Raw genomic sequence first — 12,561 nt, 5'->3', positions numbered from 1 at the left:
CGGCCTTCTCACGCCGCGCGAAAAGAGACGCGATTTTCACGCTTCGTTGGAAATTCCGCGTGATGGGAACAGAGCCGGAATCTAGCCGCGGCGTCAGAGAGAGGTGTAATCGATGCGCGAGGTGTCTCGCGCCATGAAGAAATTTCACTGTCCTTCCATGACACATGCCAAAGTAGGTTTCGGAGGGAAGGTGCAATGACCCGATTCGATCAACTTGTAACGTACCTGTGACTACGCTATGACGCAGACTCTCTTTCGAGCCGTATTACGAGATCTTATGGTAGGACATTGTATTTTGTAGTTGAAGCAAACTTTCATCATAAAAGCTGGACATAAAATTATAATAATTTAGATTCTTAATAAATTTCGCTCGTTGTTGTAAATACAATAATTAATAAGATTGAACGGCCAAAGACGAGGAATATAACTGGTTGTAAAATTTACTTTATTAATTAATTTTCCAGTGTAAAACTAGTTTCGATTCTTACTAGAACTTTCTCAATCGCATTATTAATTATCAGTGTAAATACGCATTATGTAGTCAGTAATTAATATAAAATAAATTATACAGAATCGCATAAATAATCAAATGAAACATAGTCAAAACAATAAATGAATTTCACCAAAAACGAAACTTTTGACTTTTGTTTTATTTGATTATTTATGCGATTCTGTATAATTCTGTATAATTTATTTTATTTTAATCACTACTACATAATGCGTATTTTCACTATAATAATTAATAATGCAATTGAAAAAGTCCTTATAGTAAGGATCGAAACTAATTTCGTTGTGTTTAATACTGGAAAATTAATTAATAAAGTAAATTCTATAACTAGTTATATTGCTCGTTTGTGGCCGTTCAATCTTATTAATCATTATAATAATATATTTAATCTCTCAATTGACGTATTACCGTTATTTATCATTATATTGATATTGCTATTCGTTTCTCTTGTTTGTGCAATTTTTTTTTTTCTTTACATGAGTACCTATGTTATAAGAAAAATTCAAAATTAAAAAACTGAAAAATTATAAACTGCTAGAAAATGAAATGTTTTTATTGTCATAACACTCATAACAAATACTTAGCACTGAGGCAAGAAATAATCTAATTATGATTTTTTATTGTTACTCATAAAATTTTATATAAATAATTGAAGATTAAAATTATATTTAAATAAAAGGCTATTTTGCATTACAAAAAAAATCAAAATAAAAACATGGAAAATATTTCATAAACATGGATATTTTTAGATTTTATTCAAATAGGAATCGGTGCAGAAATAAAACTGTAATTTAAAAAGAGACAGAAAATTGTTAATAATTTCATATATTCTATCTATTGATTGTTTATTCTTATTCTGATTCTAATCTTCTGCAATTTTACTTCAATTTGAAGTGTTTGTAGAAAACATAACACATAGATTCGAACGAAATATCAGCTGATGCACAATCATCGAAAAATTTCACTCGATAAATGATTATGTAAGTATTGATAGACTTCGTCATATTCGAGTTCATTATACATATAGGTATGAATAGCGCGATCTGCAAGGAAGAATTATTTTATAATACCCTATAAATCGTAATTTTTTATGGTTCGTCGTAGATGTTCAATTAATTTGAACAGTGGCATTAGTGCCAGGCAGGCAGTGTTGGTCACTGACTTCGAAATCGGCGCCTAGCGAAGAGGAACACACTCGAGGCAACGGCGATGCAGCAAGTAGTTTCACCGTGTTAAATTAACCGAGCGCCGATCAAATCGATCGAAACGGGATAATGTCCGAAGAATGTAGCGCACCGTGAAAGTTCTGCCCCTCAGAAAAGGGTCGAACGCGGAGGGAACGTCATCCCATCCCCGATTTGCCATTAGATACGTGATCGCCGCGCTCGCAATTAGTCGCAGGTGATTGCGTGCCGGACGGAAATACGCGAGATACAGCTACATCTCCGCGATGTTACCAAATCAGTATAATCGACAATTACCGCGGGATTACCTTATTTCGTTCGCTCGATCTGGTCCTCGTCTCTCTTAGTGATCGAAAAAGATCACTAAGCAAAATGGGCTTTTGTGTAGTAACACCGTACGGAAGCGTAACCGTTAAATATTCCTCATATTGTGAAATAATGGACTTCACGATTTAATTGTCGAGGGTGATTAAGAACTATTCCCTTGGCAAATTGGATTTTCTTGCATTAATCTCATTTCTTATATCGTTTATTCACTCTCGGAAGATATCAAACGCGACGGAATCAAAATAATTGCGATGTCATAATAATAATAAACAATAATAATAAATATAACAGATGTAATAATAATATCAGTAGTATAGTTCATTTCATTTTAGAATTAATATTGATAGATTATAATAATAAGCGCCTGAGTTAAAATAATTTGATCGATCAATCCGTAATATTTAAATTCTCTCTTTTGATTCTTAGATATATTTACCACACATTGTTAATTGATTTTTTAATTATTAAAACATATTGCTTTGTTTACGATAATAAGAAGTTTTTTTCATGAGAAACGTATAGAGTACAAATCAGAAATAGTTGTATTTAATATTATAAATAATATTTTTTGCCAAAAATTTCTTTTGATTTGACGTTCTTTCCATAACATTTAATGCAAAACTTCAAAAGGAAATTGATATTAGCACTGTAATATATTATACATACTTTATTTTAGTAGAATTATAATTAAAGTTTATTAGAGCACTAAATGTCACTTATTAATAAGTTTTAATTATAATTCTGCTAAAATAAAGTCCATTGTGTAGTCAATTAAAGAATAAAATTTAATTATAAACAAATTAAAAAATTTCTCTCTGAAACTTTATACTTCAAAAATTCACTATCACATTATTTCTTTTTACATACTGTGCGTAATAAATGCATATCATTTCACACATTTTCAGGATAAAATTCTTTGTAAAATAATTTATCGTTTCGATAACCGATCGATAACATGAATCCATTAAATATGTACAATTAAGTAACTTCCCTATTCCCGCTTGTCCATTTCAGATAAAATGTTAACTCGTTCATTACCTCGCTATCTCACGGGTAAATCCTTGCCGTAAATATCTTCGTAAATTCCTAATTTGCATCTAATGCGAATCGCATTAAGAATCATCGCGCTATTTCAATATAATTCCGCGTGTGTCCACTTCACATGCCTAAGGCCTCTCTCTCGATGAGAAAGACGAAGTCCTCCGAGGGGATTAGCCACGAAACCTTGAGAGATCGAGACTTCATTATAAAACACACGATTGCACGTTGAGTGCCTGGAGAATGACTAGATAATAAGAAATGACGACGAGATCGCAATCGAATCCCATCTGTTTCCCACGCTCGTCCCGGTATTGTCAGGCATTAGCGAAAACGGTCGTACCTTTCTTTCGCGTGAATTCCCGGCCGCCCGCAGGAAATCGAATCGCCGCCGCCGGAACGAACAATTTCTATCGATCGCCGCGACTCGCGCTTATCGGCGACGTTTCTCCCAGAATTGTTATCGCCGATATATATTTCCGCTTTTGCTTTCACCGTTCCCGCGACGCGAGACGCTCTCGTAGGAAAGTCTGGGCGAGACAATACGGCGGTATAGGCTCGGCGGAATCCGTCATTTCCGTTACTATAATTCTACCCGAGGACACTATTAATGAGATACGAGCCATTTGATCTGCATTCCGCATACGGAACGTTTTACTCTGTTTGTGTTGAATAGATCAAAAGATTCCACCAAGGAATATCGTGTCTGCAGCAAAGGGAAATTATAGGATGATCTCACGCTATTGAGATTGAGAGATAATGACTGTTTAAACATTACGAATGCTTTGCAAAGATTTATGTCGCGGACGTTCAATGCGGAATCAGGAAATGGCGATACTGTTTCTCAGTGCTGAATATCTAAACGTATTGCACGAATGATGTTTAAATGCTATATTAATTATCTGCTTATCTAGCTCTCTAGTAAAATTCTTCGGAAACAAATAAGTGTAATAAAAAATCTATAAAGATTCTTCTCTTAAGAAGTTATTTAGTGGAATTGTAATGTCTTGCGAAGTTTCTCAAATATTTTCTCAAATGGTCCTAAATTATTTTTTTAAATATTACTATATAAGCATTATACATATTATTTATATATTCATTGTGTATATGTATATATATATATATATATATATATATATATATATACACACACATTATATATATAAATAATAAATATAAAATAAATATTATAAAAAATATATACGATAAATATTATGTAATAGTAAATAAATATCTCCAAGTATTTTAATCAAATCTCGCATTTCGAAATAAATTGCCGTATACAAGAGCGTCCGCATGATTTTTTCTAGGGGGGAACATGATACAAGTTTTTAGTACTAATTATCTAGAGGTAATAAATGTCCAAACGTTGTGTACCTGTGTTGCACTTTAGCTCTCTCACATTTAACAAACATATTTATCTCTTAAAATGAGAAGTAAAAATAAGAGAGCAATTTCTAAATTTTTTTGTATTCGTCTGATTTCAAGGGGGGGGGGGGAAGGCAATGCCCCTTTTGCGGACGCCCATGGCCGTATAAGACCGTTTATTACAAATAAAATCTATTTCAAATTAATCAAAAAAAATATGTCTTAATTTTTATATTCTTATATTTTATGACGAAAGTTTTAATAACTCCGAACAGTCAATAACTCGCAACGCTTTAGTCAACGTGATTATTACGTTCGTAATAAATCATTTGATAGAAATCGTTCAATTCTGTATTTATTATAATAATATTTCTTAAAATATTATTATTCATACGCAACATATATGTATTTTACGTGTTGCTGAAATAACATAAATAAACTTTATGAATCTGGCTTCATACCTTCGGTCATCTCTGTTTTCGTTGTCGTCATTGAACGAAGAAAAACGGACTCTTCTTCTCATTGTCTTTTTGTTCTTCTTTTCTTTTTCTCTTTCCATTCTTCCTTTTTTGTTCTTTCGGATTTTCTTCTTTATTTATCAACTGATACACAAAATCACACTAAAAAAAAAAAACAATCTAACGATACTACAACAAGAGCGGTTTGAAACAACTGTCGTGTAAAGACGTAATTGTTAAGTGCATCACAGACTAATTACAGACGTGAATTTGTTCGTGAAAAGTACTCATTGTCAGTTGATCGATTCGTTTAAATTTATTCGCACATTTGCGCCATAAGAACAGAGATATTTTATTTCGTATCGTATCTCTCTCACCAAATTACATATTTTTCGATTTCTCAAAGCGTTTTTTTTTTAAGAATATGAAAAAAAATAAGCAAATTTAATTTTACTTTTAATGGAAAGCGCAACGTGAGTTTTCTTGTATTCTTATTCTTAAAATAATTAGATATATCTTTGCTTCCACTTTTCTTTGGCTGCGTTCGGTTTGGCACTTACAGCGCTTATAATAAAAACACTATCATCATTTATTCTCGTTAATATTTGATAAACAACAAGCATATGAAGCGATGCTGTGAGCATTATATAAGCGTTAAAGCGAACACAGTCTTGTTGATGGAATTATTTCTTACCAAACGAATGTGTATATGTGTGTGTGATAATGACACTGCAGATGACATACAAATGTGCGCAAATTTCATGAGTTTGCATAAACACAATTGATTGCGGATTATAACGTAAGTATTCTATTTGTTGATTCGACCCAATTCCAAGTTAATAGTCTGTTTTTTAGCAGTAAAAGAAGAGCTAATTTGTGCAAGCTAGCAATGCAGCTAAAAACAAACAGATCATCGACTTGGAACCGGATCGAGTCACAAATCGAATAGTTCGTAATACACTCACCTCTATCCTCTGCGGAACTTTAATGAAGTGTCTAACGTCCTAGTAGTGACATCTCTCGCCGATCTCACGAGACTTGTAACGATCGACTGACGCCAGCGTACGATCGGTCAATCTGTTACAAAAATACCAAACGATAATATACACGCATATATTTATTTATTAGCTTTATTAACGTTATTTATTAGCTTTACTATTATATTCTCTCTCTTTTATAACTTTATTATTATTGTTTTCTCTCTCTCTCTCTCTCTCTCTCTCTCTCTCTCTCTCTCTCTCTCTCTCTCTCTCTCTCTCTCTCTCTCTCTCTCTCTCTTGTAATTTTATTATTATTCATGATAATTATCCATTGCGAACCAAATTTTTTGCAAGACTGTTTTACATATTTTTTCTATAAGGTAACAAACGACCTACGCGCGAGGGTCTTCGACATTACCGCGGAATTTGTTCCTCCATCTGGAATACTGGCCGACATTCGTCGAGAGAGGTTTATCGCGCCTGCGCACGGCCGTGCAGCGCGAACACGGCACCTTAGCGCCGCCGTTCCGTTTGCGTGCGTTTCAGTCCACAGTGGTGTTCTGACTCGTCTGGACGTGTTTTTGTCGGGCGCGGCGCGACGTGAAACGACGAATCCACACAGTATCGCGTAACGGGAAGTGCGTTTCGCCAAGTCCGTTCCCCCGGTCCGACGGTTCCGTTTCGTCGGACCTCGTCGCAGGTGAAAAACCTCGCGATACAACTCCGTACTCCAGCTCTGAAACACGTCGCCTCGTCTCTCCACGTAGACCTTGGAACAGCACGCGTGTACACACTACGCCAGTGAGTATTACGCAGCCAAGCCACATCAACGTAACAAACTGTGTTCTATTATTAGGATCCGTGAGAAGAAAGAGAGAGAGAGAGAGAGAGAGAGAGAGAGAGAGAGAGAGAGAGAGAGAAAGAGCATGGCTTACATTTCGGAGGCGCGGCCGCACGCCTTCGCGTTCCAACCAATCGCCTGCGAACTTAGCTTCTCCTTCCTTTACCGATGTATCTGTTTTTTTTTCGGAGACATTTTCTCCTCTCTTCCGTTTTCTCGACTCTTTTCTCCCCTTCCCCTCACCCCTCGGGGGAAAAACAAACCTTAAATGAATTGTACGCACGGATCGACCTTGCAGTCGTTACTCCGTCCATGTTTGAAACGGGAGAGTCACGCTTTCTCGTCTGTGAAACGTGACGGTGACATGTAGCACACAGGGTGCATACGCATCTGGATGATGTGTACGTATACACGCGTGAGATTCGAATTCCGTCGTGGTTTTACGCTGCTCTGCGACGTAATAATTGATGCTCAGTGAGAACGGCGTACCTATGTGTATTGGCTACGCCAATGTATGTTACGTTACAGGAGACTAATAAAAAAATAGTACACGTGTGTGAAACGCGGAAAGATAATCGTTTGAAAAATCTTGAGATTCTCAGATAAGATGTCTTCCCGTGCAGACGCTCTTCAACACAGATTGCTTGGCAAACCGCGATATCTTCAGTTATTGTTATCAATTCAAAAATTTATATCTGTATTTTATTTTGGATTCTCTCCTTCTCTTGATATATATAATGTTTCTCTTCTATGTCAAATGTTAATAAATTAATGTGAATAACTGTCTCAGTAAACCAAGCATTTTTTGAGAAGACTTCTGCAAAATCCTGTCTTTAATTGGGGAAGGAGTAGGCAGGGGAAGGGGCGATTAGATACGATCCCCGTTTGTATTCCTTTTCTTATCGTCTAATTACATAAAGGAATGATTAAAAAAAAACGCGTTTTAAATTGCAAATTTTTCTCGAACTTTTAACGGAGCCGTGCGAAATTTCGCGTGTTTAGAACTACTTATATATTGATACCGCCAGAATTTCACACGTCTGCTCGATTTGGCAAGCACTTTAACAGATATATCTCCCGAGTGTCCAAGCGACATACCATTGCATCGTTAGACCTGTTCTATAGCTGGTTGTGCTTTTTTTTCTACCTGCGCGTAACCGGCGCAAGATACGGCACAGAGATGTTGAGAGAGGGGAAGATGACGGGAAAAGAATGCGTAGAAAGTGCATTTTAAAGAGAGCAGATTTGTTGTTCCTTCAACACCACGACGGTTCTCCCGGTGCAACACAGCTCCGCCGAGCTCCGGTGCCACGTGTACACATTGCAGAAAATGCCAGCCGTCATGTCGAATCCAGGTGAAATACGACGAGACTTCGCGAGATACGCGGTGATTTAAATGAGCGTTTTATCGTCGAACGCGCTTCCGCGTCACGCGTACGTCGCTTTCCAATCTCGACGTCGTCGCGCGTCAGCACAATTATTGCGACGTGTCAACATATTATTGCCCGCGGTAATAATCCGGAATCGCTACGTAAGTTGAACAAAAACACGATTTAGAATCTCAAGCGGCGGTCATTCAAAAGAAAAAGGACATCCTTTGTAGACATTTCGTTTCTCGGAAAGAAAGGCGCTTTACTACCGTTCTAACTTCTGTAGCAACACTTAAAAAAATACAAAGTTATTTACGCTTTTATTCTATCAGCAAACATAGGTATGATTGTTTATCAATAGATGACACACACGTACTGTTAACATTAAAGATTAGCATTACTGATTTTCAAGCTAATGAGCTGTCAGAGAATAACTGGTAACTATGTTCCCAGAGTAGTTCAAAGTTCTACACTGAAGATTGACCGACCGAAAAAAAAACTCCTTTTACTATCTTTGGCTAATAAGCCAAATTAATTAATCTTCATGAACACAAGTGTTGCTAAGCGAGCTTAACGTAATGTTTATAAATGTGAATTATTTAATTGCTAATTCAGCTGCTATTCAGTTTCTCTTTGATTATGTGTGAATTCCCACGCGATTGTTTTCTCTATGTGTTGAACTACACTCGTTTAAAACGACGTACAAGAATTCAATTGGATTCGAAGAGAGGAAGAAAAAATAAAAATTTGCCGTTACGATATGCGACAAAAATACACATATTATTGTTAAAATTTGCATTTAGGGGTGCCAATTTCACACACCAATTATTCGGTATGTCGGTTACGCATTTGAAATGTAAATATAAACGAACACGTCTGGTGACACTTCACAAAAATAAAGTACAGTTATGCTAATTTATTACGGAATTACGTCAATCGTATCAAAATGTTTATACTTATAGCATAATGACCATGTAGCATGCTCCGAAAGATGATATTTTGTCTGACAATGAGTGGAATGGCCTCGGAAGAAAATGCGAAGGGAAGAGAAATCGTTACTGCAACCTGTAAATATAGACAGTGTTCAAAAATCGAGACTTGTCAAATCAAGATGTTTATAATAACAATAACGTGACATACCGTGAAAGATGTTTTCTTTAAGGGATCATGCTATCTTTGAGGTTTTAAAATGATATCTTAAATTTGGGATTTTTTTGTGGATAAATGGATAAATTTATTTAAAATCTGCTTAGAGGACATTGTTGTACATAGTATATAAGAAACCAAAAAAATATTTTTATATTTTTTTATGTCCAAAATGGCGGCGCACTGACCTACACTTGCGGAATCCCTTTTATTCTATCGTCTTCTATGGTTTTCTAATTCTATTATAATTTTTCATTAAGTTTCCAAATAATTCTCTTTCCCTCCGTATTTTCTGTCCTTTCCGAAAACATTTTACTTAAGAAAAATTAAAGAAAAGAAATCTTTTACGGTATGTCGTGTGTTATTATAAACATTTTGATTTATGACAATTCTCGATTTTTAAACACTGTCTATTTACAGATTGCAGTAACGATTTTTTTTTCCCTTCACATTTTCCTCCAAAGTCATTCCACTCAGAGAAAATATCATCTTTCGGAGCATGCTACATGGCCATTATGCCGTTTATATATATATATATTTAAAATTTGGCGAAATTGAGAAGAAAATTATAGTGTAGTTCAGTGCAGCGACAAAAAACAGATCTATTGAGTTATGTCTTTTACATACGCGAATGAAAATTTACTATGTGGTTTTTTTTTCGTAACAACATCTGTCAACAGCATATCTCTTACATTAAATGGGGCAAAAACATCCGGCGCTAGTCTTTTTTTTTTCTGAGTCAAAGTCCACCTCTCAAACAAGATTTTCTTATTAGAACATACACGTGTGCGTGCTTTACGCACGCAAAAGGCGATTGCACTTTTGCGGCTATCCAGACAGCTTATACCGTGTAGAGTTAAATGAGTGGCCACTCGAACGAAGAAAAGGAAGAGTGACGTAACGTAATATTTATTAAAAAAATTCTAGTAAAAGTTACATTTACGTAAACAAAGAAGAAGTAAAAGGAAATTTAGCTAGAGCCTTTGGAAATTTAGAAAATCGAAATAAGTACATGCGGGTGCATTTATTTGACGTAATTCAAGAGTATATAAGTTTTGCTGTATGTATATAAGGCATAATTATGCATTGTAATTTTTGTATTTCTACCCTTTCTCTTTGATAAATTAATTATGTTTGATTCTTATTTCGCGGTCTTTTCGTAAGTTGCAAATAAAATCGATAAATTATACAGCAATAATTTATATAATATTGCATATTATCCTATTAGTTATCTAATTTTATCTTTATTAGATATTAAATTTCGTGACATAATAACGTTTGTAACGTTATTAGGATTACAAAAATACGTAATTTGTACTGTAATTACAAATGTTATGTTTGTTGTGTTTACATACCGTTTTAGTTGTTTGAAATATTTAAATTTTGCTAAACTGTCAACTGTTAAATCTTGTTCAAACGAATATTTTGCCTGTGACAGTAGTTACTTATCGCAACATATCGGAATGCGTAATAATGCAACGTAATAAGTTTTCCCCTCAGCGTAAGACAATCACTGATATCGACCTCCATGCAATACTTCTTTGTACTGCGATTTATTTGACCGAGTTGTCCAAGTATTTATAATGGTAAACTTTATTATAATGACAAACATCCAGATGTTTCGTAAATTTAGCGATTAATTGTCCGAATTTTGTAATTAATTATGCAAGTAATACTTGGAGAAAGCCAGATATTTATAAAGAATAGAGATAATGCTATAAATTTTTTTCAAATCTTTTAAGAAATAAGATTTTAAGATATACTAAATATTGTTTTTATTAATTACTAAATCACATTCGAGGATTATGAGAAAAAAACGAAATAATAAGTCTACATTTTAAAATCATGACGCACGTTTTGAAAGCTTTGTACGTTTCATACGTTGGAATAATTCATTATTAACATTGAATTTTAATGAAATAGCAGTTACATCCGAAAGTTTGACGTTCTCAAATCTTAGCGTGCCTGGAGAATGCCGTTTCATGATAAAAGATGATGATAAATGCATAGTAGGCATTAACAATGTATAGTGTAATTCGCGTGTAGGATGTGATGAAACATCCTACCATTATATAAATCTCACATGCAAATTTCTGTTTTGAGATGTCGATTTATCTCGTACGTATTCTATAATTTTTAAATGATCAAATCTTGTTTTTCCTTACATGTGTCGAGCAGATTATTTGCGTGATACTCAATTAAATGTCAAGGATATGTATATATTTCAAATTGACTTACCCGGCGTTAGATATGTGAACTAAAGTATTAAAGTATAAAATATATAATTATATATATCAGAGAAAAAAACGTTGATATAGGATGACGATTGTTCTAGTTAATTAAAAGTCACACGAAAGCTTGCATGTCACAAAAATTCACTCTTAGTGTTGATACGAATAATGATATATTTTTTTAAATATTATTATTATTATTATTATTATTATTTTTAAGACTTTTCGATATAATTTTTTTATTACTGCTATTAAATTGTACGCATTAATATTAAATTTTATAGCTCGTAATTATATCTATTTCAAAAATGTCAATTTAAAGATTACTTTGAGTTACTTAAGATACCGACCATTTAGTGCTTAAGTGATCTTCAATTTTGTTAACTTGCTCTAAATTAATTGTTTATTATTGATGTCTTTTATTAATTCGTGAGAATCAGCGTTTGATAATTAAATTATTTAACTTAACATTTAATTTAATGCAAACATTTTGCTTTATTTTCCTAAACAAATATGCCGAATGAAAGTCCACGGACAAAAATAATCGGCTTCCTGTACACGTGGCAAGTTATTTTCCGTGCAGTATTACGAAACATTTCTGTTTTAGTTATGTGCAACAAATGTATAATACTGTAAATTTTATGTACATTTCATTAACTTTTTATCTTTAATTTGTAACGAAAATTAAAAACAAAGTATTTGAGTAACATTTAATTGATGACAAGAAAAAAAATAATGATTTGAATGTATAGGTGTGAAAAAATGTTGATAATAAAATACTGTAAATACCGATTACATCGTGGAAAATCTTCGATAGTTTTATTTAGAAAGATTTAATTGAAAAATTGTGTAAATTGCTATCTCGATTATTTATTTTAATTATTAATTAAAAATTAGTATTCTCGTATTTCTCTTAAATAATTTTTAAATGCGATACGGCTTGCTTTGTTGTAATCGCTTTATTGAAGATTTAATCACTATATAGGGTAACTGTCCCTATTAGTGTGCCCTGAACCTATTAGTGTGCTTTTATATTTAAATAAGTCATAAAAATAAACTGGTACAAATAAATAGACAAAGTATTTTTTTTCTATAAAGTTAATACTTTAA

General features: G+C 33.8%; 1 protein-coding gene and 1 long non-coding RNA gene across 3 annotated transcripts in view; one reads left to right on the top strand and one right to left on the bottom strand.

Moving 5' to 3' along the window:
- Nucleotides 1–5,002: 5,002 nt before the first annotated feature.
- Nucleotides 5,003–6,361, bottom strand: LOC105455951. Its single transcript, XR_975190.1, has 3 exons — nt 6,282–6,361; nt 5,849–5,960; nt 5,003–5,045 (listed from the first exon to the last, which is right to left on the bottom strand). It is a non-coding gene; the product is annotated as an uncharacterized LOC105455951 (long non-coding RNA).
- A 43-nt stretch (nt 6,362–6,404) lies between these two features.
- Nucleotides 6,405–12,561, top strand: part of LOC105455952 (carnitine O-palmitoyltransferase 1, muscle isoform) — a 23,486-nt gene continuing 17,329 nt past the window's right edge. For both annotated transcript variants that reach the window (XM_011699671.1, XM_011699670.1), the window contains exon 1: nt 6,405–6,664. The gene's annotated coding sequence lies outside the window, so the exon portion shown is untranslated. The remainder of the gene's footprint in view (nt 6,665–12,561) is intronic.

This window comes from Wasmannia auropunctata, unplaced genomic scaffold, assembly GCF_000956235.1.
Source record: "Wasmannia auropunctata unplaced genomic scaffold, wasmannia.A_1.0 LD335828.1, whole genome shotgun sequence".
NCBI lineage: Eukaryota > Metazoa > Arthropoda > Insecta > Hymenoptera > Formicidae > Wasmannia > Wasmannia auropunctata.
This window is presented reverse-complemented; position numbering and strand designations above follow the sequence as displayed.